Here is a 12,542-nt window from a genome sequence, read left to right as displayed (position 1 = left end):
CAAAAACAAACTCTTAAATATGAAGAACAGAGGGTTGCTGGAGGACTTGTGGGAAGGGGAGTGGGCTAAATGGGTAAGAGGCATCAAAGAATCTACTCCTGAAATCATTGTTGCATATATGCTAACTAACTTAGATGTAAATTAAAAAAATAAATTAAAATTTAAAAAAATGGGGGATACACAAAAATATGTAAAATATGACATCACATATATAAAAGTGGAGGGATAGTAAAAATTTAGTGTTCTTAGGATGTGTTCAACATTTAGCTACTGTAAACTTAATATACACTGTTACATGCATAAGATGTTCTATATAAACCAGATAGTAACCACAAATCAAAAATCTATAATAGGTACACAAAATGTAGAGAAATGAATCCAAGCATAACACTAAAAAAAATCCCATCAAACCACAAAATAGAGCAAGAGAAGAAAAAACAGAAATACTCCAAAACACCCAGAAAACCATAAACAAAATGGCAGTAAGTACATCCCAACCAATAATTCCTTTAAATGTAAATGGACAAAATACTCCAATCAAAATGCAGGATGTCCAAACAGGAAAAAAAAAAAAAAAAGGATCCATCGATACGCTGCCTACAAAAGACTCATTTAGACCTAAAGACCCACACAGACTGAAAGAGATGGAAAACATAACATGCAAATGGAGAAACAAACAAAAACCAAACCAGGGTACCAATACTTATATGAGACAAAAGAAACTTCAAAACAAAGACTCTAGCAAAAGACAAAGAAAGGCACTATATAATGATAAAGGGAACCATCCATAAGAGAATACAAAAATTGTAAACATCTATACACCCAAGTATAGAAGCACCTAAATAGACAAAGCAAATATTAACAGACATCAAGGGGTAAATTGCCAGTAATATAGTAATAGTAGAGGATGTTTACATCTCAATTTTATCAATGGATAGATCATCCAGGTAGAGTAGACAAGGAAGCAGTGGCTTTGAATGAGGCATTAGACCAGACAAATTTAGCAGATCTGTACAGAAAATTCCTTTCAAAAAAAGCAGAATGGACATTTGTTTCAAGTGCACATGGAACGTTCTCCACAGTAGAGCACATATTAGGCCACAAAACAATTCTTAATTTGAGAAGAATGAAATAGTTATGAAGCATCTTTTCGAACTGCAATGCTTGAAACTAGAGATCACAAGAAAAAATATGGAAAGAACACAAATACATGAAAGCTAAATGACATGCTAGTAAACAATGAATTGGTCAATAAGAAATCAAAGAGGAAATCAAATAATACTAGGAGACAAATAAAAATGAAACCAATAGTCTGAGATCTTTGTGATGCAGCAAAAGCAGTTCTCAGAGGGCAGTTGCCAATGATACAGGCATACCTTAAGAGAAAAGAAAAATATCAAACATCCTAACCTTATACCTAAAAGAGCTAGAGAAAGAAGAACAAATAAATCCCAAAACTAGTAGAAGGGAATAATAAAGGACTAGAGAAGAAATAAATGAAATAGAGATTTAAAGCTGAAAGGATCAATGAAATGGAGAGTTGTTTCTTTGAAAAGATAAACAATGTGAATAAACCCTTAGCCAGACTCATCAAGAAAAAAAGAGTACTCAAATGAATACAATAAAAAAATTGAAGATACATAACAACTGATACCACAGAGAAAGGATTATAAGAGAATACTAGAATGCATTATAAGCCAAATCAGGAAAAAATAGAAGCAGAAAATTTGAACAATTACCAGCAATGAAATTGAGTCACTAATTAAAAAAAAAAAAAAAAAAAAAAAAAAAAAAAAAACTCCCAATACACAAAATTCCAGGACCAGATGGTTTCACAGATGAATTCTACCAAACATCAAAAGAAGAGTGTATATGTATTCTTCTCAAATTATTTCAAAATATAGAAGAAAAAGGGAAATTTACAAATTAATTCTACAAGGTTAACATTATCCTGATGCCAAAAACAAAGACACTAAACCAACACCACCAAAAAACAAAATCCCACCAAGTCAAACCAAAGCAAACAACACCAACAACAACAAAAACAAAAAACCCTACAGGCCAATATCTCTCATAAATAGATGCAAAAATTCTCAACAAAATGTTAGTAAACTGAGTTCAACAATATACTAAAAAAAAAAAAATCCACTATGTTCCACTTAGTAGGATTTATTTCAGGTATGCAAGTGTAGTTCAATAGTCACAAAACAGTGTGATACATCACATTAACTAGAGAAAGGATAAAAAAACCTATGATTTCAATAGGTGCAAAGAAAGCAGTTGGTAAAATACAACAACCATTCATGATAAAAACTGTCAACAAAACAGGTTTAGAGAAAAAATTCCTCAATATAATTGAGGCAATACATAAAAAACCCATAGCTAATATCATACTCAATGGTCAAAGATTGAAACATTTTTAAGATCAACAAAACAAGAATGCCCACTCTCACCACTATTATTGAACATAGTATTGAAAGTCTTGGTTGTAGCATCAGACAAAAAGAAGAGAAATAATTGGTAAGGAAAAACTAAACTAATTATTTGCAGATAGCATGATACTATGTATAGAAAACCCTAAAGACTCCACCAAGAAAATGATAGAACTGATAAGTTCCATAATGTTGTAGGATATAAAATTAACACACAGAAATCTGTGGCATTCCCAAAGTAGCAGAGAAATTATGAAAATAATCCCATTTACAATTACATCAAAAAGAAGAAAATATTTAGGAATAAGCTTAACCAAATAGGTGAAAATATATACTATGAAAACTATAAAATATTAAACTGTATGGATTGGAAGAATATTGTTAAAATGTCCATGCTATTCAAAGCAATCTACAGCTTCAATGCTATCCTTATCAAAATACCAACAGCAGTGTTCACAGAAGTAGAACAAATAATCCTAAAATTTGTATAGCCAAAGCAATCTTGAGAAAGAAGAACAAAGCTGGAGATATTACAATCTCAGATTTCTAGATATACTACAAAGCTATAAGAGTAAAAACAGTATGGTCCTGGAACAAAAACAGACATATAGATCAACAGAAAAGGATAGTGAGCCCAGGAATAAACCCATGCTTATGTGGTTATAATTCATCCATGACAAAGGAAGCAAGAATATACGAAGGAGAAAAGACGGTCTTCTCAATAAATGGTGCTACGAAAATTAGCTACATACAAAAGAATAAAATGGACCACTTCCTTCCACCATACACAAAAATGAACTCAAAAATGGATTAAAGATCCAAATTTGAGACCTGAAATCATAAAACTCATAGGAAAAAAAAAACATAGGCAGTCATCTCTTGGACATTGGCCTTAGCATCATAAGTATGGATATGTCTCCTAAGGCAAAGGGAAATCAGAAATAAACTATTGGGACTACACTAAAATAAAAAAGCTTTTGCACAGCAAAGGAAACTATCTACAAAGCAGGAAGGCAACCCAGTGATGGGAGAAGGTATTTGTAAGTTATATATCTGATAAAGAGTTAATATCCAAAATAAAGAACTGGTACAACTCAACACCAACAAAAATATCAGATTAATAAACGGTTAGAAGGCCTGAATAGACGTCTTTCCAAAGAGGATGGCCAAAGGACACATGAAAAGATCCTCAATATTACTACTCCTCAGGGAAATACAAATCAAAACCTTGAGTGCATTATGCTGATTGAAATAAATTGGAGAAAGACAAATACCATGTTTTCACTTATATGTGGAATCTAAAAGCAACAAAAATAAACCTAGCTCATAATAGAATAGATGACTGGTGGTTGCCAGAAGCAGAGGTTGGGTGGCCAAATTGATGAAGGGGGTCAAAAGGTACAAACTTTCAGTTTTAGAATAAATAAGGCATGGTGATGTAATATATAGCATGGTGACTACAGAAAATAATACTCTATTACATATTTTAAAGTGGCTAAGTGAGTAGGTCTTAAAATCTCTCAACACAGTTAAAAAATTGTAACTATGTATGGTGACAGTTATTAGGCTTATTTAAACAGCCATATTCTTTATATATGAATGCACAGTGGTAGATTAATTACAATTTAAAGTTATTGTATCGCCTTTTGTATTTCAATGGTATACAGAATGCAAATGACATAGGCAAGCAGTGATACTCCTACCTATTACAAATGAGAGTCTATTAAAATTAAACCCATGAGGTTAAAAGAGAAATCAGAATGACTAAACTTTACCATAATCTGCTTATGATATTTCCATATAAAAATTAAACAGTAACTTTAAGACTTAAAAATTCAGTGTCTTTTTATTTATTTATTTTGATTTAAAAAGTCCATCATGTGAGAGAAAGAGGCATTATAGTTGAATGAAATTCTATGCCAGAACATGTCCATGTCTGACCTTTCAAATTGAAAATATCTTAAAATTCTGCTGGCTTGTCAGAAGAAAAAGAGCTACGCTGAAATATTCTAATATAGCCGACTCTGTTAGAAATCTAAAATTGCTAAATCTAAACACTTTTGACAAAATATTTTGTAAGAAAACAAAGTAACTCATAAAAGACAATTATATGGTATCCTACTCTATAGAAGATTGATGATATAAATAAAACATGAACCATATTTTATCATCTTTTAATTTACACAGCTTTGTTTTTCCAAGTTGACAATACTATAGACATTTTTAGAGACACAACTGTCCATTAAAAAAACTAATGTTTAGTGTTACTGTACTTTATGGAATATACTTGAAATGTCCTACGTAGGGAATTGCATTATTAGCAGAGAAAATTTAGTTCAAAAACAATTAAGTCCAATTTGAATTATCAAACCATATAAATCCACGTCTACATATAAATGACTTAGGCTTTCTATGAATTTTAATATTCTAAAAGTAAATGCCCAAACTCTAAGATGCTTAGTCTGTATGACACGTTTCCTTGGGAAACAGCTATACACACACACATACACACGTGCACACACTTCTTGGCAAGGTTTCTGGAATTTTCATGTTGGATGCATATCTATAATCTTCCTACTGTGGACCCAATATGCACTTACTAAAATACTGACAATATAGAAAATACACAATTAGAATACCAAACTATCATTATGAAACTGGTGATCTCATATGATGGCTAAAACAGTAAAAAACTACAAATGAAATACAACATTCACAAGGCAGGTAAAATACCCTCAGAAAATCAGCATCTGGGTCATATGCTTCTGAATGTTTGGTAGCCACTGAAATACCCCCAAGCCAGTCTTCTCTGCCATTTCTAGTTCATGTACATTTTGTTGTGTTAAATGGCCCCAAATATCAGTCACTGCTACTGTCCACATAGACGTAGAGTGCAGGAACCAATCATTAGAAATCCTGTGTTGGGGTGCTTGGGTGGCTCGGTCGGTTGAGTGTCCAAATTCGGCCCAGGTAATGATTTCCCTGTTTGGGAATTCAAGCCCCGCATTGGGCTTGCTGTTGTCGCCATGGAGCCTTCTTCAGATCCTTTGTCCCCCTCTCTCTCTGCCCTTCCCTGCACTCTCTCTCTCTCAAAAATAAATAAAATGTTAACAGTTTTTTAAAAAAATCCTGTGTTACTAAATATAAAGTAAGCTATTGTGAATTACTGTTTTGATGATTAAGATGCATTACTCAATAGCAATTTAGAATTCAAAGTCAGATGAAATAAAAAACATCCACTTATTTAATAAACATTTAATGCCTTTCATCATAATATTTACTCACGTAGAAGTGAATAGTGCACGTAACCTTAGATAGCTACAACATTGTCCATAGTACTTGTTTTTGTCATAACATAAAAATTAGTTCCTAATCTTTATGTTCCTAATCATAACATAAAGATTAGTTCCATAAAACTTCTATAACTGTAGTTTTGAATGTTTTAAATCCATGGAAGACAGCTCAAGTATAAAAGACAAATAGAGAAACAGGAAAAAAACCTGAACTATTTTGTGATAATAACATGTAGTAAAACAAAGAATGGCAACTTTTCATTCATGAATAAATGGAAAGCAGATCATCTGGAAGCAATGTAAGTGGACAGTTTAAGTGCAGTGATGTTTTGTGCTCAGTGTATAGGGTATAAACCACAGAGCACTCTTTAGAACTGATGAGGCCTGGCCTTTCAATGCATTCAGCATCAGAATGAGAACAGTGATGCTAGCTTTTAAAAAGAGGATGAAGTTGTAGAATTTAGGTGTTGACAGTAAACTTCCCCTTAACAAATATGCAACCAAATGCTTGCTTACAAGGCATGCAAAACTACCACTCAGATCGTCTACGTAAATGTTAACATCTACTGCTTATATCTCTTTGGTCTCTTATGTTTTTAACTTTTGTTTTTGTACTTTTAAATCAGGTGATTTATCTTCTTAATTCTTGACAGTACTTGAATTGACAAGATGTCCAATGTCTAAAAAAACAAAGAATCTTTTATTTGTGTTATTGCCTTTTTCTAGTTAAGTATAAAAGACAGTTTAGAATCCTTCAGCTCTACTGATTGACAGGTTTGTTAAGGTATGTGTTTCCGTGTGTGGAAGAGGGATTATCATTTGTTTCTACAAAGGGAAGCATGTCATTTAACTAGGTCAGTAAACAGGAAGATTTTATATGAGTTACCCGGAATGTCCAACTTTCGTAGGTAAAAAAAAATGCCAGCTTAGAAACGACAAAGCCTGTGGATCCATCATGAAGACAGCTGAAAAGAATGAATTGGCCACATCATGGTTCAGTTTGGCAGCTGCATGAAGAAATACATGTTGTTACATTTGTTTCAGAGAGAAAAAGGTTCACCTAATGCTTGTAGAGAATGACAACTTTTGTTGTATGTTTTCACTTTCCAACTTTCTTTTAGAACACAAAGTCCTTCAGATTCAAAAATGGAAGGTCACTGAATCAAAACAAAATTGATAAGCATGAACAATTAAATGTATCAGTGAGGTGTTATGAACTGCTTTACATGGGAATAAAGGGAATCACATGTGCTTTCAAATTCCTTCAGAGACAAAAATTGCTACTCCGGTCTCAATTCTGAGCTATTGGGGCAATAATGCATATGTGTTTTACTTCATGGATATACAGGTGAATGTTTTATATAACCAATTCAGTACTGAAAGAATTACGTAGTAAAGAAAACAAATATCTTCTATTTTGAAAGCTGAAAACTGACTAAAGAAGTCTATTTTTTATCTTGTGCAAATATCTGTAAATTACCAAACAAATGTGTTTCTTTTAAATTCTGTGATAAAATAATCATCTTTATATGAGACACATAATTGTCTAGGGATGCTATAAAACAGGGCTGTTTTTAATATTTTACTTGGTATATAAAAAACCTGGAACATATTCCATGAAAACATTGTCTCTGTTTTTCATATGTATGAATCCATAGCTGAAGGCAAATAAAGTTTGTTTTGTGTTGATGTCTTTACTCTCTTCTTTTTGACAACATTACATTCTGGTCGGCTCTAAGTACATTATTCTATGGAGGATTAATCTTATATCTCTGGGTCAATAGAAAGCTTTCTGGTTCAAATGTTTATTTCACAGTTACTTTATTGAAGACAGGCAATGCTTTCTGTGATGCCCATGCCGGTGAAAACCGGAGAGAGTGTTAGAGAAAAACATTGCAAAGGTGAAAATGGCTAGTCCCTAAACTAATTCGACAGTTAATCATATTAAGGCAATGTCACTAATCTAGGGATTAATAGCACTGTTTCAGCTTAGACGAGAGGTCAGTATAATTCTTGGCATTAGAATCAGCTCTAGCTAATGAGAACCAGTAACTTTTACTAAAAAAATAATTCTTAACTTTGGGTTCAGTGTAATGTTATTTTATTAACACCCAGGAGTCTCTAAAAGAATTGCCTTAGATTCCATAGTTCCCCCACAATCTGTCACAGTATAAAGCATAACAACATATGCTTGATGTTTATTTGTTTAATTCAAATATTAGACAATAGGAAGTTAAACAAAAATTCAAAGATCTATTTTTTAAAATGATTATATAGGTCATGATATTAATATCTGATAAAACCGGCAATATACGAGAAATGGAAGAAAATTGAATTTTTTATGGTTTCTTTTAAAGATATTATTTATCAGAGGCCGCCATGAGGACATTAAAATGTTTAAAAAGATGCTTAACTACTTATTGCACATGGGATAATTTGCCATTTGGATAAGATTTCTTATCATTCATAACTGTTCAATTTTCAATTCCTAACTAAGAGTAACACAAAATATGTGCATTTGGCAAAAAGAACTCATTACCAAATCTTCTAATTACCATTTCTGGAATGATTAAAAAAAAAAAAAAACATACATCATCACCTCTAGCATTTTCCTTGATGACGGGTAATCACATTAATCCATGAATTTTTATACTTTATCCAGTCACTTATTGTTTTACTCACACATTAATGAAACTCCTATGTGCTATAAACTTTTAGATACATGAACATAGAATTTTTCATTTAAAAAACCTGTTAATTATTATTTTAGATATCTAACACTAAATTAAATACAGCCATACCCTTTCACACAAAATTATTTGCTTCTTCTTAATCTTTCCAAAAATGTTTGTAATTATAGTATTAGATTTTTTTTTTCTAAAATTCAATTCATTGATTTTACTTTTTAAGATTTACTTAGGGATACTGTGGTATATATTGCAAAAGAGAAGATAAAGTCAATAAAATATAACAGATTAAAGTGATTCTATATAATCCCTGTTAAAATCTAGACAGATTTTGTGTAATTTTAAAAACTTTGAATAGTCAAAAATATTTGATACTTTATACATAATAACAGAAAATTATTTTGCTACATATAAACTTAGACACTGAAACTTCAGAGGTTTCCAAATGCTATTCAAGGGGACCAGTTATATATTAAAAAATGATCAGAACAATTTTTAAAAATGTAATTCCTGGACTGCACTCCAGATTTTTAAATGATTCTTTAAATTTTTTTAAGTTTATTTTTCAGAGAGAGACAGAATGTGAGTGGGTGAGGGGCAGACACAGGATTCTAAGCAGGCTCTGAGCTCTGCACTCTCCGCACAGACCCCCATGGGTCTCAAACTCACAGAACTGGGAGACCATGACCTCAGCCCAAGTTGGACGCTTCACTAACTGAGCCACCAAGGCACCCCCAAATTTTAATGATTCTTAAGAGTTCTGATTCCCAATCAGCTTTAAAAATTATGGTACTATTTAGTCTTATAAACTCTTTCAAATTAAAATTCTATATAACTTTAAAATGTTTTATTATATTTGTCAAAATTCACTTTTGCATACATTGCTATTGTTCATCTTCTCTTAAAGAAGCACGTGATTATAACAATTTTTTTTAAATCAGCAATGGTTTTATTAAATATTCATGCAAACTGTGTCTAGACTCTCATGTAGGTAGGAGTAAGAATGCCTGGCTTCTGGAACAGTGTACATTAAATGACTCACATGAAGAAGACCAGGTGGGTTGCCTGGGACGCAGGTGGGCTCGGGCCCAGGGCCACAGGCCAACAGAGCCAGAGACCCCTACTTGGCTGGGCCCAGGTGGCCAGCATCATGGCCCTGTTCAGTTCAGGAACTGCTTCACCCTGGCCTACTTCCCCTACTTCCTCACTTACAAGTACAGCAGGCTGTCCGAGTACAACACCTCCTGAAAGTGTGTGCAGCCTGGGGTCACCCACCTCCTCATGCAGCTCTGCAAGATGGCTTTCCTGGCTACGTTTTGTTCCCACCTAGGAAGGTGGCATCTATGACTTTATTGGGGAGTTGACCAAGGCCAGTGTGGATGTGACAGACCTGACAGACCTAAACCTTGAGATGTCACAGAATGCAGGCAAGGGGGAATACAAGATCACGGCGGCTGCCCCAGGCTAGACCATCTCCAAGCTCATTACGTCCCACTGCGCTCCCTTCTGGGTTGGAGCCCCGGGCTTGGGGTTTAGCTGGAAATGTACCCATATGAGCACTGACTCCAAAATCAGTTTGGCCCACTACATCGTCGCATCTGCCCAGGTCTGGGTGATAACACGCTATGACCTATACCACAGTTTTCTGTGAGCAGTGCTCCTACAGATGTTCCTTAGTGTCTATAAGGGCTTTGTCATGGAGACCTTTGTCCACCTCTGTTCCCTGGACAGCTGGACAGCACTGCTATCTGGAGCAGTGGTAAAAGGGCTGCTAGCCCTCAGCACACTGGTCTTCGAGGTTACTGTTGTCAACAGGCATAGGTGTGGTTTACCAGACATTCACACACCCTTGCCCTGGCTCCAGGTTTCAGTGAAATAAATAGTATTTGGAAAGTTAAAAAATAAAGATAGATAAATATATATATATGTATATATATATATATATATATATATATATATATATATATATATATATACATATCATGTGAGATTCTACTCACTACCTGTGAAAATACTGCAATGCCAATAATCACTTTGTTTACTAAATTATAAATGTAAGGGTGTCTGGGTGACTCAGCCTGTTAAGCTTCAGACTCCTGATTTTGGCACAGGTCATGATCTCACAGTTTGATGCATGAGTTTGAGCCCTGCATCAGTCTCTGTGCTGACAGTGCAGAGCCTACTTGGGATTCTCTCTCTCCTTCTCTCTCTCAAAATAAATTAAATTTTAAAAAATTATAAAAATATGGGCACCTGGGTGGCTTAGCTGGTTAACCATCCAGCTTCGGCTCAGGTCATGATCTCACAGTTCGTGGGTTCAAGCACCATGTTGGGCTCTATGCTGACAGCTCAGAGCCTGCTTCGGATTCTGTGTCTCCCTCTCTCTCTGCCCCTCCCCCTCTTTCACTCTGTCTCTTTCTCAAAAATAAACATTTAAAAAATAAAAAATTATAAAAATAAACATATTATTTCTTCATAATCTACTTTTACATACATATAACTGGGACTGGCTGGGCTCTCCCTAGAATTGTTTTCTATTTGAGAGAAAAAAGCTAAAGAATTGGCTGTCTGCTGGACTCAGTCGAATAGGTCAATATATTTTGTCTAGATGTCATCATCTTTGTGACTTTTAAAGAAAATTCATTAATTATTGATTAATAAGACAACTTGACATAAGGGTACATATAGGGATTAGAGAGAGGGAAATAAGAGTTACTGTTATAGTTATTTTGGCTGCATATTACATAATAGGGGAAATGCTTCTTGAAATCAGCTGATGGGGGTTAGAACCAAGCAATCAGCTTTGATGAACTTGGGAAAACTGTATAATGTGGATCTTAATAATTTCCTTAAAAAAATTAAGTGAGGCTTACATGTGAAAACATATAAATGATCTAGAATGAGTTTTGGCATTTAACCATCACTGTCACATCATACGGGCAGTCTGCTGTTGTCATCTGTAACTGAGACAAAACCTGCAAATCTGATCCAAGAGGAAATGTAGGTTATAGCTCAGTATGAATGTTCCTTGTATTATGTGCTTGTTTGCTGCACATCATCAATGTCAGCTTTAGGGGAGAACGTGCTTCAACGTTTTGTGACTATTGTTATGTCGTCAGTGAGGAGAACTTAGAATTGTTTCCATATATTTATCAAACGATGCCAAACAGCAATGTTGGTTTAATGAATGTTTAACTATGTAATACTGGTGGCAATAATTTCACATTGCACTTCTCAAGCACAAAGATGGCTTTAAAAAAAAGTTATCTTGAAGGCACCTGGGTGGCTCAGTTGCTTGAGCATCTAACCTTGCTGGTCCCAGGGCTGCAGGATCGAGCCCCACCTCTGACTCTGTGCAGAGTGTGGAGCCTGCTTAAGATTCTCTCCCTCTCTTTCTCTGCCCCTCTTGACCACTCATGTGTTTTCTACCTCATAAAATAATTTAAATAGTCATCTTGAATTATAATGTATTTATTACAGATATATTTAGAGTTTATGGTTTTCCTTGACAGAAAAAAGCAGATTGCTATATTTGGACATTTGATTTGGACATTTGACTACTACATTTTTATATCACTTATTTTACTTTTATTTTTTGTTTTAATTTAACTTGCATATTTATTTTAGGCTCTAACTTAATGTGCTCCAAGTATTTGCTAAAAACATCTAGTTGAAATCAAAATTTTCACGTTATTTTTAAGAAAAGATGTTTTTTAACCTCATAATTAGTACCAGAATGAATTTAGTCACAATATTCCACAATCGGAAATAATTATTTGATAGTGGGTAATGCAGCTTTGAGTCAAATAAGAGATTTGACTCATTCTCTATTCTCACAATACTGTATTCCTCCTCTATATCTCAGTGGGTACAAGGAAGATATTCAACTTTGTATGTTATCAGAGAAACTCCAAATTAATTCTTCAGGCTATTGCCAATGAGAAAATATGAGAATGTGAAATAAAGGTTATTACTGTGACAAAGCGGAACTCTGAACACTGATAGCCATTTGGGTTTAATATTGTTAAATGAGGCCACATTACTGCTATAACAGTTGGCTGTCTAATAAGCTGGAATATCTCATCAGGAATATTATAACAAGATGTGCTCTGAAGGGTCTGTTGGAAAAC

At 34.0% G+C, this 12,542-nt stretch overlaps 1 pseudogene; it reads left to right on the top strand.

Moving 5' to 3' along the window:
* Positions 1-7,580: 7,580 nt before the first annotated feature.
* On the top strand, positions 7,581-10,291 carry LOC122229187 (annotated as a pseudogene).
* The last annotated feature ends 2,251 nt before the right edge of the window (positions 10,292-12,542 follow it).

This window comes from Panthera leo, chromosome A1, assembly GCF_018350215.1.
Source record: "Panthera leo isolate Ple1 chromosome A1, P.leo_Ple1_pat1.1, whole genome shotgun sequence".
Lineage (NCBI taxonomy): Eukaryota > Metazoa > Chordata > Mammalia > Carnivora > Felidae > Panthera > Panthera leo.
Note: the sequence above shows the minus strand (reverse complement) of the source record. Positions and strands in the feature narration are given on the sequence as shown.